A 12,303-nucleotide genomic window follows, 5' to 3' on the forward strand; every position below is an offset into this window, starting at 1 on the left:
AAGCAATCCTCGCTCCTTCAAAGAGTGTACAAATTACTGCGAAGGCTCATGAATTAGGTTCAAGAAACGGACGAAAGCAAAATTAAAATAGAATGCATAACCCTGAGCACTAACAGACCAACCTGTACCCGCTTACATTAGAATGTATCTTTAAGGAACACCCACGCGCACCTCGCGGTGGTCTTCTATGTTTTGTAAATTTTCCACCTCAAATAATATTTGTAAGGGTGTCAGCAAGCATGTCTTCATTTCTACCTTCCTTTAAGCTTATACGACCTTCCCCAAGGATTTCTTTTAAAATATGAAGTATCCGGCCAGTATGTTTAATAACTTTGCTTCAGTAACACCTGCAGTGGTATGCATAGCCGGTTGCTTATTATTGTTAGCAATGAAATTTCCATGATATACATTTAACTCGTCTAGTAATTCTTGCATGCATTTCACGTTGCGAGTACAAGAGGCGAGAGCTACGTATTTAGTTTCGGCTGAAGATAAAGCTTTAATTGTTTCTAGCGTTTGGATTTCCAAGTTATTCAGCATCCAGTCAGTTTAATTATGTTGCCAGATCTGCTCTTCAAGTCATATTCAGATGCCTAACAAGCGTCCGTGTACAACTCGAACACCAATTCTTTTCCTCTCTTGACTTTTAGTGATAGCTCTTTTGTCCCGGATAAATACCGTAATGGTTGCTTATCCGCTTTCCAGTACTCTGTGCCGTATGTTATTAGGTGTTGAGACAGCAAAATTACTGAATTGGCTATGTCTTGTTGTGTTCCGGTGGAAATATAGTATAATGAGCTTATGAGTTCGTTATACGGAAGTTATGAGTAATTTGGCCCAACTTCTTTCATTTTGTGTTGCTCATGACACAGAAGGTATATTGCTTCTTTTAAGCCAAACTCCCCTAAGGCTTTGTCGATCATTAAGCTTTGCCGAAAAAAGAAATTGTATGCTCGGTTTCTTCGATGTCGAATCCAATAAACTTACTTCCTGTGACCTCTCTGCACTCGATCTTCTTGACTTCTCTGCATCATTTGTAAACAATTGTATATCGTCCACAAAGAGGGTTACTATGCTGGTAAAAGTAAAACTGTCGAGTGTACTTTACCTTATAACGATATTTATTAAAATTTAGATTATGTGAGTAAGCCTTCCCTGAATTTATAGATAAAAAATTTTAAAAAATTATTTTATAAAACTCAATGTTATTAATATAGATATTATCACAATTATATCATTATTATTACTAATTAATATTTTACTTATTATTTGAATTGTATTACTTTTAAGTATAAATCTTTAAATTAGTTATCTAGCATAGTAAGAAAACGTGTTTTTTTAGTGTCTACTCCTAATGTAAAACCAACTCCTGTATGGATAGCGAGCATGACTGATATCGTGTCAAAGTAAGAGGTAGATCAATGACAACTCCTTGCAGTCCCCTGGAAACTACCATGGTAAACCTATTGATTTTTACTCCAGGTCCGTTTTTTTTCGGACTTTTTAAGATAGCGACTCCGCCACCAACAGAAATCATGATTTCGCTAAAAAATGTACTATACTATCGCGAGGTTCTTAAGATATAAACCATCAGCAAAAATGCAGCACCTACACAGCTGCCATGAATGGATCTTTTGATGACGGAGTAAAGTCTACATCGCTTAGGATGCCGGGCACATTCCGCACTAAGATAAAAGATATAAAAGATATTTAAAGATAAAGAGAGCATACGGAGCATGTTCACGAATCGAGGTACGAGCGAACAAGCTTGTATTGTATATCTTAAACATGCTTTTTGATACCTTAATGATCTAAAAAGACCACTTTGGAGGGACAATCAGTATCATTACCAAGTAAGACAAGCAAGCACTAAGGTATTGGCCAGGATTAACCTAGCTTCTTCTCTTAGAAGGGTGTAGTAGTTCAACTAAAACACCCAAAAAAAGAGTGAAAACTTACTAGTGGATAAGTCAAGAAAGGAGGCCCCGTACAGGAAGCATCAGTTAAGGTATTATTAATTCATTCATCATTGAGGTGATAATTCTTATTATTCTTTCACTTTAGTCAATCTCACTAAGCCAAAGAGTACTTTATGCCCTTAAAAAAGATAAAACTTAATTTTCATTAATGTTAGCATCCTACTATAAAGCACAAGGATGAGCCTTATAATCTTGCTCAAACCAATAGGAGTGCGCTAGAGTTGCAAAAAGGAAGTCCTAAATAATTAGAAACAAAAAGGTCCAATTAACTATAAAAATGAAAAGTTCAATTGGACCAAGGGGAGAAGGGGTGTTTGTAATTGTTAATCATTACAAATAAAGTCAAAGAATAAAAAATTATTTAAAGATTCCAACTGGTAGAACCTTGACTCCATAGTGGAAATGATTCCGAAATTTGTTCTATGTACTAAAACCAGGAATTTACTTTTGAGCTTATTTTTACTACTTTATTTTTAAGTCTTATTCACTCTCTTTAAAAAGGCTACTTGATACTTCACCATGAATGATAACTCGAGCCGACTTTTACCGAAAATTACAATTTAATATGAACACAAAAGCCAAGTCAAAAAGGTGAGTTAAACAATGTATCTATTCTAAAGGGATTAGTGGTTTTTTTATTAAACTAAAGTTAAGATCTTGCACTTTTTATCTAAGACGATTTTGAAAAGAGTACAACATTTGGTATAGCTAGCGAATTCAGTGCTAAGTAGGATTGTGTTTGAGCACACCTAATGATGCAATACTCCTAGCTAATAAAAATTTATTACTTTATGCTACTACTAAGGTTAGTCGACAAGCCCTAACTAAGTAAAGCCTCTACGATACTGAAAAGGATTCAATCAATTCTTCTAAGGTTATGAAGGATTCTTAATTATGCAAGCTTCTTAGCCAAAGATACAAAGGCAAAGTCGTAGATTTACACGCTTCATAGCGCCTTAGCTCACGGTGACACATTTCTTTCCTAACTAAACTACCATCACCAAGAATAAATTAGTCAATTCATGGGAATTAAGCTATTAGTAAACATATTTAACACTATACGAGATTACTGAGAACAATAAAGGCCCCACATGGATACTAGTAGGACGTACGTAGGCAGTAACTGCTAGAAAGAGACTGTATAAGCTATTTATAAGAAGTAGCACTTTAATCTAAAGTAAGCGGTAAAGATGGTACCAATAAAATAGGTGTACCCCCAACTAAAAACTTAAGTATTCTCCAACAGTGTTCTTCTTTGCTTTTAATTAGACTTAACGAACACTCTCGTTCGTTTCGCATAGGAATTAGCGGTAAATTTTTCTATGCTTCTAAACCAATTAAAATAGAGGCTGCGAATAAGGAACCTACGCTTTACCAATTAGAAGGATTATTTCGAATCGTGCATACTACCGATGCTAAAAGACAACTTAAAATTTTCATAGATTTGTTCGCTGCTGATGACAACAGTTCGTTATTCTTCCTAATTCACTGTTCATTAGGCTTATTTTGCTGTTTAATACGAGTGATTATAATTTTACTATAGTTCCCTGGTCATTTATAAATATGAGTAGTTCCTAATTAAAACCGTTGATTTGATTAATTTCAACAAGACTAAGCAATAAACTCCGTGATTAAGCTCTTTAAAGATGAAGGACAACCATAGAATTATATTTTACTATGCTTATGAACTGGATATAAAGATTTTTTTTCTTAAGAGTATTAGCATCGAGGGAAGGTAGGAATCCAATGAGATAATGCTTCCATAGTTAAGCCATTGAGCTACCTCCAGTGGAACCATTCAGAAAAAGGCTTAGCAAGTTATAATATATCCCAGTATTTACAATTATTAACCAAATTCCTCTCAAAAGGTGACAAAGACAGTAAGCAGGATTCTTACCAACGATGATACCAAGTTAGGTTAAGTTTAATTGATTGCATATCTTCTAGGCATAGCCATAGAATTCCTTCGAACCATCTTTATGATCTTCTACTGGCTGTAGTCTTACTCGTTTCTTTCTTCGAGGTTTACCACCTAAATTCTAAAAGCAAAAATATAAACTTCTATTGTCTAAATCGAAAAATAAATTCTTTCTACCTTAGTTTAAGGTTGCTAGTATTTTTAAGTCGTACTGAAATAGAGTGTTTCATTTTATTTTAATATTTTAAAAATTATCCTTTTAAGTTTAAAGTTAACCAACTATTCAAGTAATCTCACTCTAAAAAAGAATTAGCACACAAAGGCCTTATGGTTAAAATCTACTAAGTCTTCAGATAGTCTTGCAACTCCCCCTAACAAATCATCAGGAGGTCGAGACCTAGTTGAAAGTTAGATAGAGGGATAGATAAAAAGGTACTGAGTTATGTACAACGAGGAAGGAAGTCAGTCCCATTAGTACGTTAAGATAAGAAGCCTTTGGGAGTCACCCAGGGGGGTTACAAAGCTAAGTCAATTCATTGAAATAATGAAGAAAAAAGAAGCTCATCAGCGGATCTATTCTCTTTCTTTTTTGATTATTTTCCACTTTGTTAAATGATCTTCAAATGAGTTAAGGTAGGATTGCATATATTTATTTACAAGAGGTAGAGATTTTGAGCTGCTGTTAATAACCAGCGTTATTTGTTCTGATTTTATACGGACCATGAAGGATTTACTGCTGAGAAATGACTTTATAATTCGTAACAATATGCGGGTAATACACATTTGATCATTTCATGTGAGAGGATTATGTCATATTTTGCCGAAAGTTTTCCAAATGTAAGGCCCAACTCACATCTTAGGTTACGCCCCCTTGTAGCAGTCAAATTAATGCACGTGATAGTTAACCAATCATTTACAAGTATATACACCGTCTACAGACTCGATTAGTTTCCTCATAGTATAGGTGCCTCTTTCTTTTGCTGCGGTTTCTATTCTGCTCTCTTTGTTCTAGTATGAAATGTTTAATTCTGTTCTAGTCGATTTGTTGTTCTGTTCCGTATTTGTACTGGTCTGTTGCCTTGATGTGCTTCTATACTTGATCTTTTCCTTTTACTTCACTCATATTAAATAAATTTGTAAAGGTTTATTTATTTATAAAATATTATTATATACTACTCTCAGTCATCTTCAAAGAAGTGACATTACCTTTTGGTGCGTTACACTAAAGGTTCAAGGAAATCATTACAGATAAATTCCTTGTTGTACTTTTTAACCAACCTTAAAATTTGTAGAGCTCTGCGACCTTTTCTAAGCAGGAAGATAGACTAATAAGGCGACACCTTTAGCATAGTGGCTTGGACGAGAAGTTTACGGTATAAAAAACAACTCCAGATTGCTCCCAGTTCAAAGGATAATAACTATGGGTACTAAAAGAGTTAATGAGCTCCGCAAGATAATTAATTAAGGTTATGGGAAAGTTTGCAAGCATTACATCTGTAATTTTTAAGACCCATGCACTTCCTAGTTTTAAGTTTGTGGATTATAGCTTGTATTACCTCTTTATTCGTGTTGGCTACCAAAATGAGTAATGAACCCCCTACAGCTAAAAAGAAATGAAATTTGCTCTTGTACGTGTGCTTTGTATTCTCTGTTCAACGATAACGGTGTGTCGTATATTGTCGGTACAAAATTTCAGCAATTAGCAGAGAAGTTGGCTGTTTTCTTAAATAAATAAATATATTGGTATACTAAAGATATAGCTACTTAATTGCAATTACTTTAGCTAACCCTCACTATTTTAAATTATAGCTCCGTACTGTCAATAAGATTTAATTCTAGGTTTAAATTTGTTTTTTGCAACCAAGCAGTTTTAACTAAACAACTGAGATTATTAGTAGAGATTTGATTTATAAATTGGAAGTTATATATAATATTTATAAATAATAAACTCTTAAAAATTATATAAAAATTACAAAAGTTGACTTATATTAAAAAAGGAAAAAAGAAATGCTTTTAATGTTAAGCTAAACCCCCCTCCCACCCTACCATGTCCTCCTATATTATCCTTCCGTTGGTATTAAATTACATTAAAATGTTCTATATTGTCTACAAAAAGTAGATTGTCTAAAACGTTTAAGCGGTAATACAAAGGAAACAAATCCAACCTTTCAAACTTTACCCTTAAGCTAAAGTTAATATCTTATTGCCACTCGGTTTAAGTTTACTAACGATTACTTACTCTTTCGCTTTTATTTTTAAAAAAGTTTAATACATATTTTCTCTATTATATTTAAAGTACTTTACTCGAAAATTTAAATGAAAGGAAAATGAAGAAGCATGCAAAGTTATACATTTTAAACTTTTCTAGAATTTTAAACACCAGTCACTAATAAATGCGAGTGGAACGCAGAATTAACAGGAAATTTTTTTTTTCATTTTTTTGTTTATAGTATGAAGAATCGAGGAATGCATATGCTTATATTAATGCGATCCATGCAGTCGCTTCCACAATTTTTTTATCCTCTTGTTCATATGTTTTGTAAGGTTGGCCTGGAGCTCCTAGAGAGTCCAGTACAATCAAATAAATTCCTACAGAGCTTCAGTTCTTCGATTACATAATTATATTACGCTAAGGTCTATAGTGTATATTATTGTTATAATATATAACATATTGTTTCATATTTATTCTCAAGGGCTCCCGGCCTGTAAAATCAATTATTCCTAAAACATTTAAATTTTAATTAGGAGTATTCAATATATAATTTCTTCTTTAAAATACTGCTGAAGAGCCTGACTGTCAGTGATAGTAACCTGTGTCTCCTTAGCTCTCGAACTCGCCTCTCCTGGTGGTAGTTTTAAGCTGTTTTTCGCCACTCTGGGCCAAATGGCGGGTCTAGATCTGATATTTCTACACTGTTTCGTACCCTTCCTCGGAGCAGTCATAATATTCTTTTAGGAAGAAACGCTAGTGGGCGCTTATGCCTCGACTTCTTTCAAGAGGGGAATACAGATTAAGTTCTTTAGAAGAATGGTTATTACTATGCCACTGTGTTACACTTGTTTAAAGTGATGATTGCTTTGCGTCTCTAGGTTAGGTCTAGTATAGTTTCCGATAAAGATCGTACCTATATATAAAATTTAGCAGTTTTGCTTCAAGGTTGTTTCCGGCGAACTGCAAGGAGGTGTTACGTTTATGACAAATCCGTCATGCTAGCTGTCCATCCGAGGGTTGATTCCTCCTAAACATTACGGCAAAAATTTAGTATTATGTTAGTTAAAAAGCCACTATAGCGACCTGCCTCCTCTGACTTTAACTGAGTAATGAAAAGTAAGCTATTAGATTCCTAGTTTGTACCTTCACTTAAAAGGAATGACCAAACACAGTGAGCTACGGCCAGGGTTATCGCGCTTTACTAACTGTGTTCGAGGGTAATAGAAGGCCTGGGAGGGCTCTAAAGTTGCTTTAAGCACGGTTGTAATAAACTTTTTAAATAATGGTAAAACCTTAAGAATGACGAGAGAGCTTGGAGGGGTGTGAATTGCTGTAATAAAAGGAGAGAAGTATAAAAGAATTAAAAAATGTACAGTAACAAGATAAAAATCAAGAGAGTAATAAATAAAACAAAAGTAAAGTATTTTAAAATTAGTATTTGCTTTTTTGTAAACATTTAATATGATTATCCAGCATTGTTAAAATTCTTTTACTTCATAAATAAACATCAGACTGTCCATATTTAAAAACATGTGTTTGCTTTAAATTGTCCAGATCTATTTTCACAGTTGCGGGAAAGCTGGAATAGGTTATAATGCCTCGTATATTTTGCGAATAGTCTTTACGATGCTGATTAAATGGATGGCACTTAGATAGCATTATTGGCATTGTATCCAGATACTATTACACTAGATGTAAATGGGTAATTTTATGTCTTTCAAGTGTTATGCTAGTTTGTATTTCCTGTCTTTGGAAAAGGTGCTCTCTGAGCTGATGAGGTTTGGATGAATTTTGGCTATTTTTTAGATGAATATAGGCTAAATCTTTCTGGACAAGGGTATAGATCGTTGAGGCGAATCAAGTAATGCTTACTTCTCATAAATGATAGCAGTTTAGTATGGTACTGGGTAAGGGGACATATACAATAGTGCTATTTACTAGTACATATATATATATGAGGCGGCCTCCCTGCAAATCACCAACAAATCGTTGTTTTCGACGGATATATTCCTTATAACACTTTTAAAGCGATTGCAGAGCTTGAAAGGTATGCTTCCGACCGAAAACAATGCTTAATCGACATATGAAATTAGTTTTTTTCCATTATCTTATATATACCATAGTTTAAGTAACTAAAATTTCATTATTTCGATAACTAATGGATGAAATGGCATTAAATGTTGATATATATCATTTGAAGTTTGGTATTAACAGTGAATGAAATGGATTATAAAGTCTGTTTTAGAGGGGGCCCCTGTGGATATGTCTTGGAAACCTTTAGACGACGTGCAACCTGCCGAGTCAATGAAATGTACGAACAATATGCAACATGACTCTTGTGGTTGGAAAAGCAGGATTACCCTTAATATAATATACTGGACAGAAGCTATGCGCGACGGAGTACTGAGTGCAAATCTAGAACATAATGAAGAGTGGGAAGGCCCAATAAAAACAGGCAACCCCCACAGCATCTCAGATACTATAAACCAACCTGAGATGATAGTGTTAATTAAGTAAGAAAGATACACTAATGGAATGACTGATATATTTATCACTTCAGAGAACAATAAAAACAAAAAAACAATTAATTGAGATCTTGTTTAGCTCTGAAATAAAAGCTAAAGAACAATTAATATTTACCTGCTATCACTTACTTAACTTTTAACGAAGTTAAACACCCCAGCGACAGAACACAGTGCGTGACGGCAGCCTAAAAGGGACTATTACCTATCCACTTTCTCAAGAATCTATATTTCGAATGTTTACAGAAGGTTCCCACATGAAAATAATAGTACTACCTCTTGGAGGTTTTTAAGATATAAATAAGAAAGATTTATACAGAGCTAAACTCACTGCGAGAAGTTTTAGGAAACCAAAGGCGTACACTGCCAGGTAACTTATGCACTAGCGTCATCCAAATAAATTTTAGGTTACTGTTGTTAACTGGGAACCTTAACGCCTATAAGAACTACTAATCTTTTCACATACGAAACTTATTAAACTGGCGTTTACCATATACCGCAAGGTTTATACCTAATCAAAGATCACCTAAAAATACAATGAGAGCAACAACGAACTAGACACTACTTAGAACAGATAAATTGTGTACTCCTCTGAACGCTGCATTATATAGCTTACAAGACTTCGCTCGTCTTTCTCGCAAAGTTTTTACCTAGAAAAAATACGGTTATATACAGAGCAAAGAGAAAGGAAGGCATAATTTACTCCAAACACTTTGATCACAATTATTGCTGTCTATGTTGACCATTTGTAATATTGGAAAAACCACGAAACATTTTTGTAAAACCTAAAAAAATAACATAATTAAATTGTTATATTGAAACAATATCGGGTACTAATATACGAAATTTGAGATCTGAAACCAAAAGGTCCGAAATCGTAACTAGCTTAAGCATTCAACGTTCTAATACGAGGTATACCACGCCCATGGCTAACAGAGTGAAGCTGATACAAATGCTGAATTGTTGGGGCTTTTAAAACCACATTTGATAGCGTTAAAAATATAGTATTCTGATCTTAAACACTGACGGGGTGCAGGCTCTATAATCGACAAACGTTGTTTACAAGGGGTCAAGGAACAAGAGGCCAACAACAGGAAAGCAAAAGCTTGCCACTTTATTGTAAATTTAGGGTCCATATATAATAGTAATAGTATTGCTTAAAATGCACTAATATTAAAATAAACAAAGGTACAAAATATAAACTGTGTGATTTACTTTAAGAGATAGTACAATGATATCGCTTACACTACCGTTCTGGGAAGATTTATACTCAACAACAACAAGAAACACTCTAAACTTTGAATGGAGATAACAAATTACTGTCGAAAGAGAGTCTAAAAATAATTTTTTACAGGGTAAACGAAGCAGTAAAAAATATATGCAGAGAAGATGCACAAACGTAAGACTAAGACCCGTCAAAATTTTCATATCACCAAAAAGAATAAAGAAGGAACGACTACGAAATTAACCATGTCCACTCACAAACAATCCAGCAGACATTTTTACGTACACTTTCATAAATTAAATTAGACGCGTATTATAAGGGAGATATAACCAAACAATATTGAAGAATAGTATACCAAGACATCATATACAAAAATAAAAACACAAAAAGCGCAAAACATAAGAATCAAATACACAAAAGCGTGAAAACACAAAACATAAAACTTCTATTAAAAGTGATCCAAAAGTTGCCAAACGAACTATATTTTTTTAATTAACTATAAACAGTTATTAAAACTAAATGGAAAAAACTATAAAAAACGAAACAAGCTAATAATTTTACACCAACAAAAAAAGTATTCTTTTAAATTAAACTAATAAATAATTCTGAGTAATTTAATAGGATTAAGTTCTTATATATATTTGAAGTTAATTTTGTGCTTTTGTTAAAAGTATAAACCGGATTGTATACCAGTCAATAAATCTCTTTAAAAAATATATATAATATACTATATTACTTTATTTATAACGTTAGTATTTCCTTTCTTATTTTTAGATATAATATTAGAGTCATGATTAATATTATATATTTTTATATACATCTTTCGATATTATATAAAACTTAAAGGCTTGCCCAGAGTGCATTGAACTCTCAACTGTAAAATTTCCCACCAAGCCAAAAAGTGATGCCCATTAAAAAAAGATTGCAAATTATTTGTTAAGGTATAAAGTTTAAACGTAAACCAAGCATTTAGTGGATAAAAAATTTACGCATAAAATAGGTATTCCGAAATACAAAGTATATATACTACAATAACTAAAACTAGATTTAAGATTTTAATATCCTGCCCCTTACGAGGTGGGCGGAGACGCTAGGGGTATTTTTTGATCCAATAAATTTATTTTAAGATTGTAGTTATTAACCAAAGAATATTAAAGTAAATATAATTTGCGACAAGAAATAATAAAATAAAGTTTGAGGGCTTAACTTTATTAAAAGAGCTCCGTGGAATAAGACACGAATTTGAGGAACTACTATTTTCGTCTTTACTTAGTTTTGAGTAATTGTATTTTACCTAGGAAGTACACTCTATTAGAACTAATTATTCGGATTCTGCTAAATAATACTTTCAGATATCGCACCACTGACTTCCTTGTTGGTGTACTTTGCCCTAAAAAAATTTTATTTCTAACTGCCCTTCGAGTAGTACTTTAGTTGAAACTAAAGCATCTCTTAAGTAATAAGTAGTGAAGAAATGGGTAAGATCAGGATCTTCTATTAAATTGCTATGCATTACAACCGGGAGACCGTTACTCCAACAAGCGCGTAGTAAGTCACAGTTATCATACACATGCGCTGTCTAACATTCCACCTTAGCTTTCTTATGAACACTGGCCCTCTTAATGTGCGTCATAATTATTTTAACTTACATTTGCTATGTGCGTTTTAGCTAAGTTGACTCCATTGGTACATTTCTAATAAATGTGGTGGGTACAAAGTTAGATTTGAAGATTGCGTGTACAAACCAGGTGAAAACCAATGACGAAGTAATTTAAGACACCACAGCTAAATCGTAAAAACTACGCTGTGGGAATCTCAAACCACAGTTTCTTTTTTTAAGGAGTAGAACCCTGTATTGAATTTCTTCGCAATACACAGAAAAATTATAATCTCTTAAGAAAGTAAGTTATTTTAAGGTTTTATACGCTGCTTGCTCGCAAGCTCTACAAATATAAATGGTCATTTAAATAATTTAAAAATACATCAACGAAACGACCTCAAAAAATAAGAAAAAAATGGGTAATTTAGAGAAAGAAGTAAAACAATAAATGGAATTTGTAGAGCTTTACAAGAAAAATATATATTAGTATTGAGCCTGAGTCAGGACACTAGATTAATCATGGTAGCCAACATTATTCTAAGGTAATTCGTTACTTAACACTTTTTAGTCGCGGTCAACTTTAGTAGAAGTACTGGTGATAATTTCTAATTTTTGCGCTTAAGGGGTTCCTCGCTTGTTTACTTTCCTCACTATTTCTTTCCTTTTTTATTATGCGACTGAAGCTTTGGTCAATTTAAAAGTACACATGTGCACTAACTTTATTTCAATCTTATTTACATGTTTACTCAGAACGGCTTACTCTTTAGATTAGTATTTTTTTACTATGTTAAATACTTTGTTTTTGCGCAGGAAAAAACTTTAGTAAAAACGAATTGCTATAAAAGGT

General features: G+C 33.2%; 3 long non-coding RNA genes across 3 annotated transcripts; all 3 read right to left on the reverse strand.

Moving 5' to 3' along the window:
• Positions 1 to 1,321: 1,321 nt before the first annotated feature.
• On the reverse strand, positions 1,322 to 2,091 carry LOC135143695 (uncharacterized). Its single transcript, XR_010282881.1, has 3 exons — positions 1,960 to 2,091; positions 1,803 to 1,904; positions 1,322 to 1,685 (listed from the first exon to the last, which is right to left on the reverse strand). It is a non-coding gene; the product is annotated as an uncharacterized LOC135143695 (long non-coding RNA).
• A 4,449-nt stretch (positions 2,092 to 6,540) lies between these two features.
• LOC135143683 (uncharacterized) lies at positions 6,541 to 7,477 on the reverse strand. Its single transcript, XR_010282878.1, has 5 exons — positions 7,402 to 7,477; positions 7,193 to 7,349; positions 7,087 to 7,136; positions 6,709 to 7,022; positions 6,541 to 6,618 (listed from the first exon to the last, which is right to left on the reverse strand). It is a non-coding gene; the product is annotated as an uncharacterized LOC135143683 (long non-coding RNA).
• Positions 7,478 to 8,694: 1,217 nt separating this feature from the next.
• LOC135143684 (uncharacterized) lies at positions 8,695 to 9,755 on the reverse strand. The gene is made up of 3 exons (XR_010282879.1): positions 9,474 to 9,755; positions 9,335 to 9,416; positions 8,695 to 9,281 (listed from the first exon to the last, which is right to left on the reverse strand). It is a non-coding gene; the product is annotated as an uncharacterized LOC135143684 (long non-coding RNA).
• Positions 9,756 to 12,303: the final 2,548 nt, after the last annotated feature.

This window comes from Zophobas morio, unplaced genomic scaffold, assembly GCF_036711695.1.
Source record: "Zophobas morio isolate AGI-343-1 ecotype UQ-CSIRO unplaced genomic scaffold, CSIRO_AGI_Zmor_V1 ptg000070l, whole genome shotgun sequence".
NCBI classification, from domain to species: domain Eukaryota; kingdom Metazoa; phylum Arthropoda; class Insecta; order Coleoptera; family Tenebrionidae; genus Zophobas; species Zophobas morio.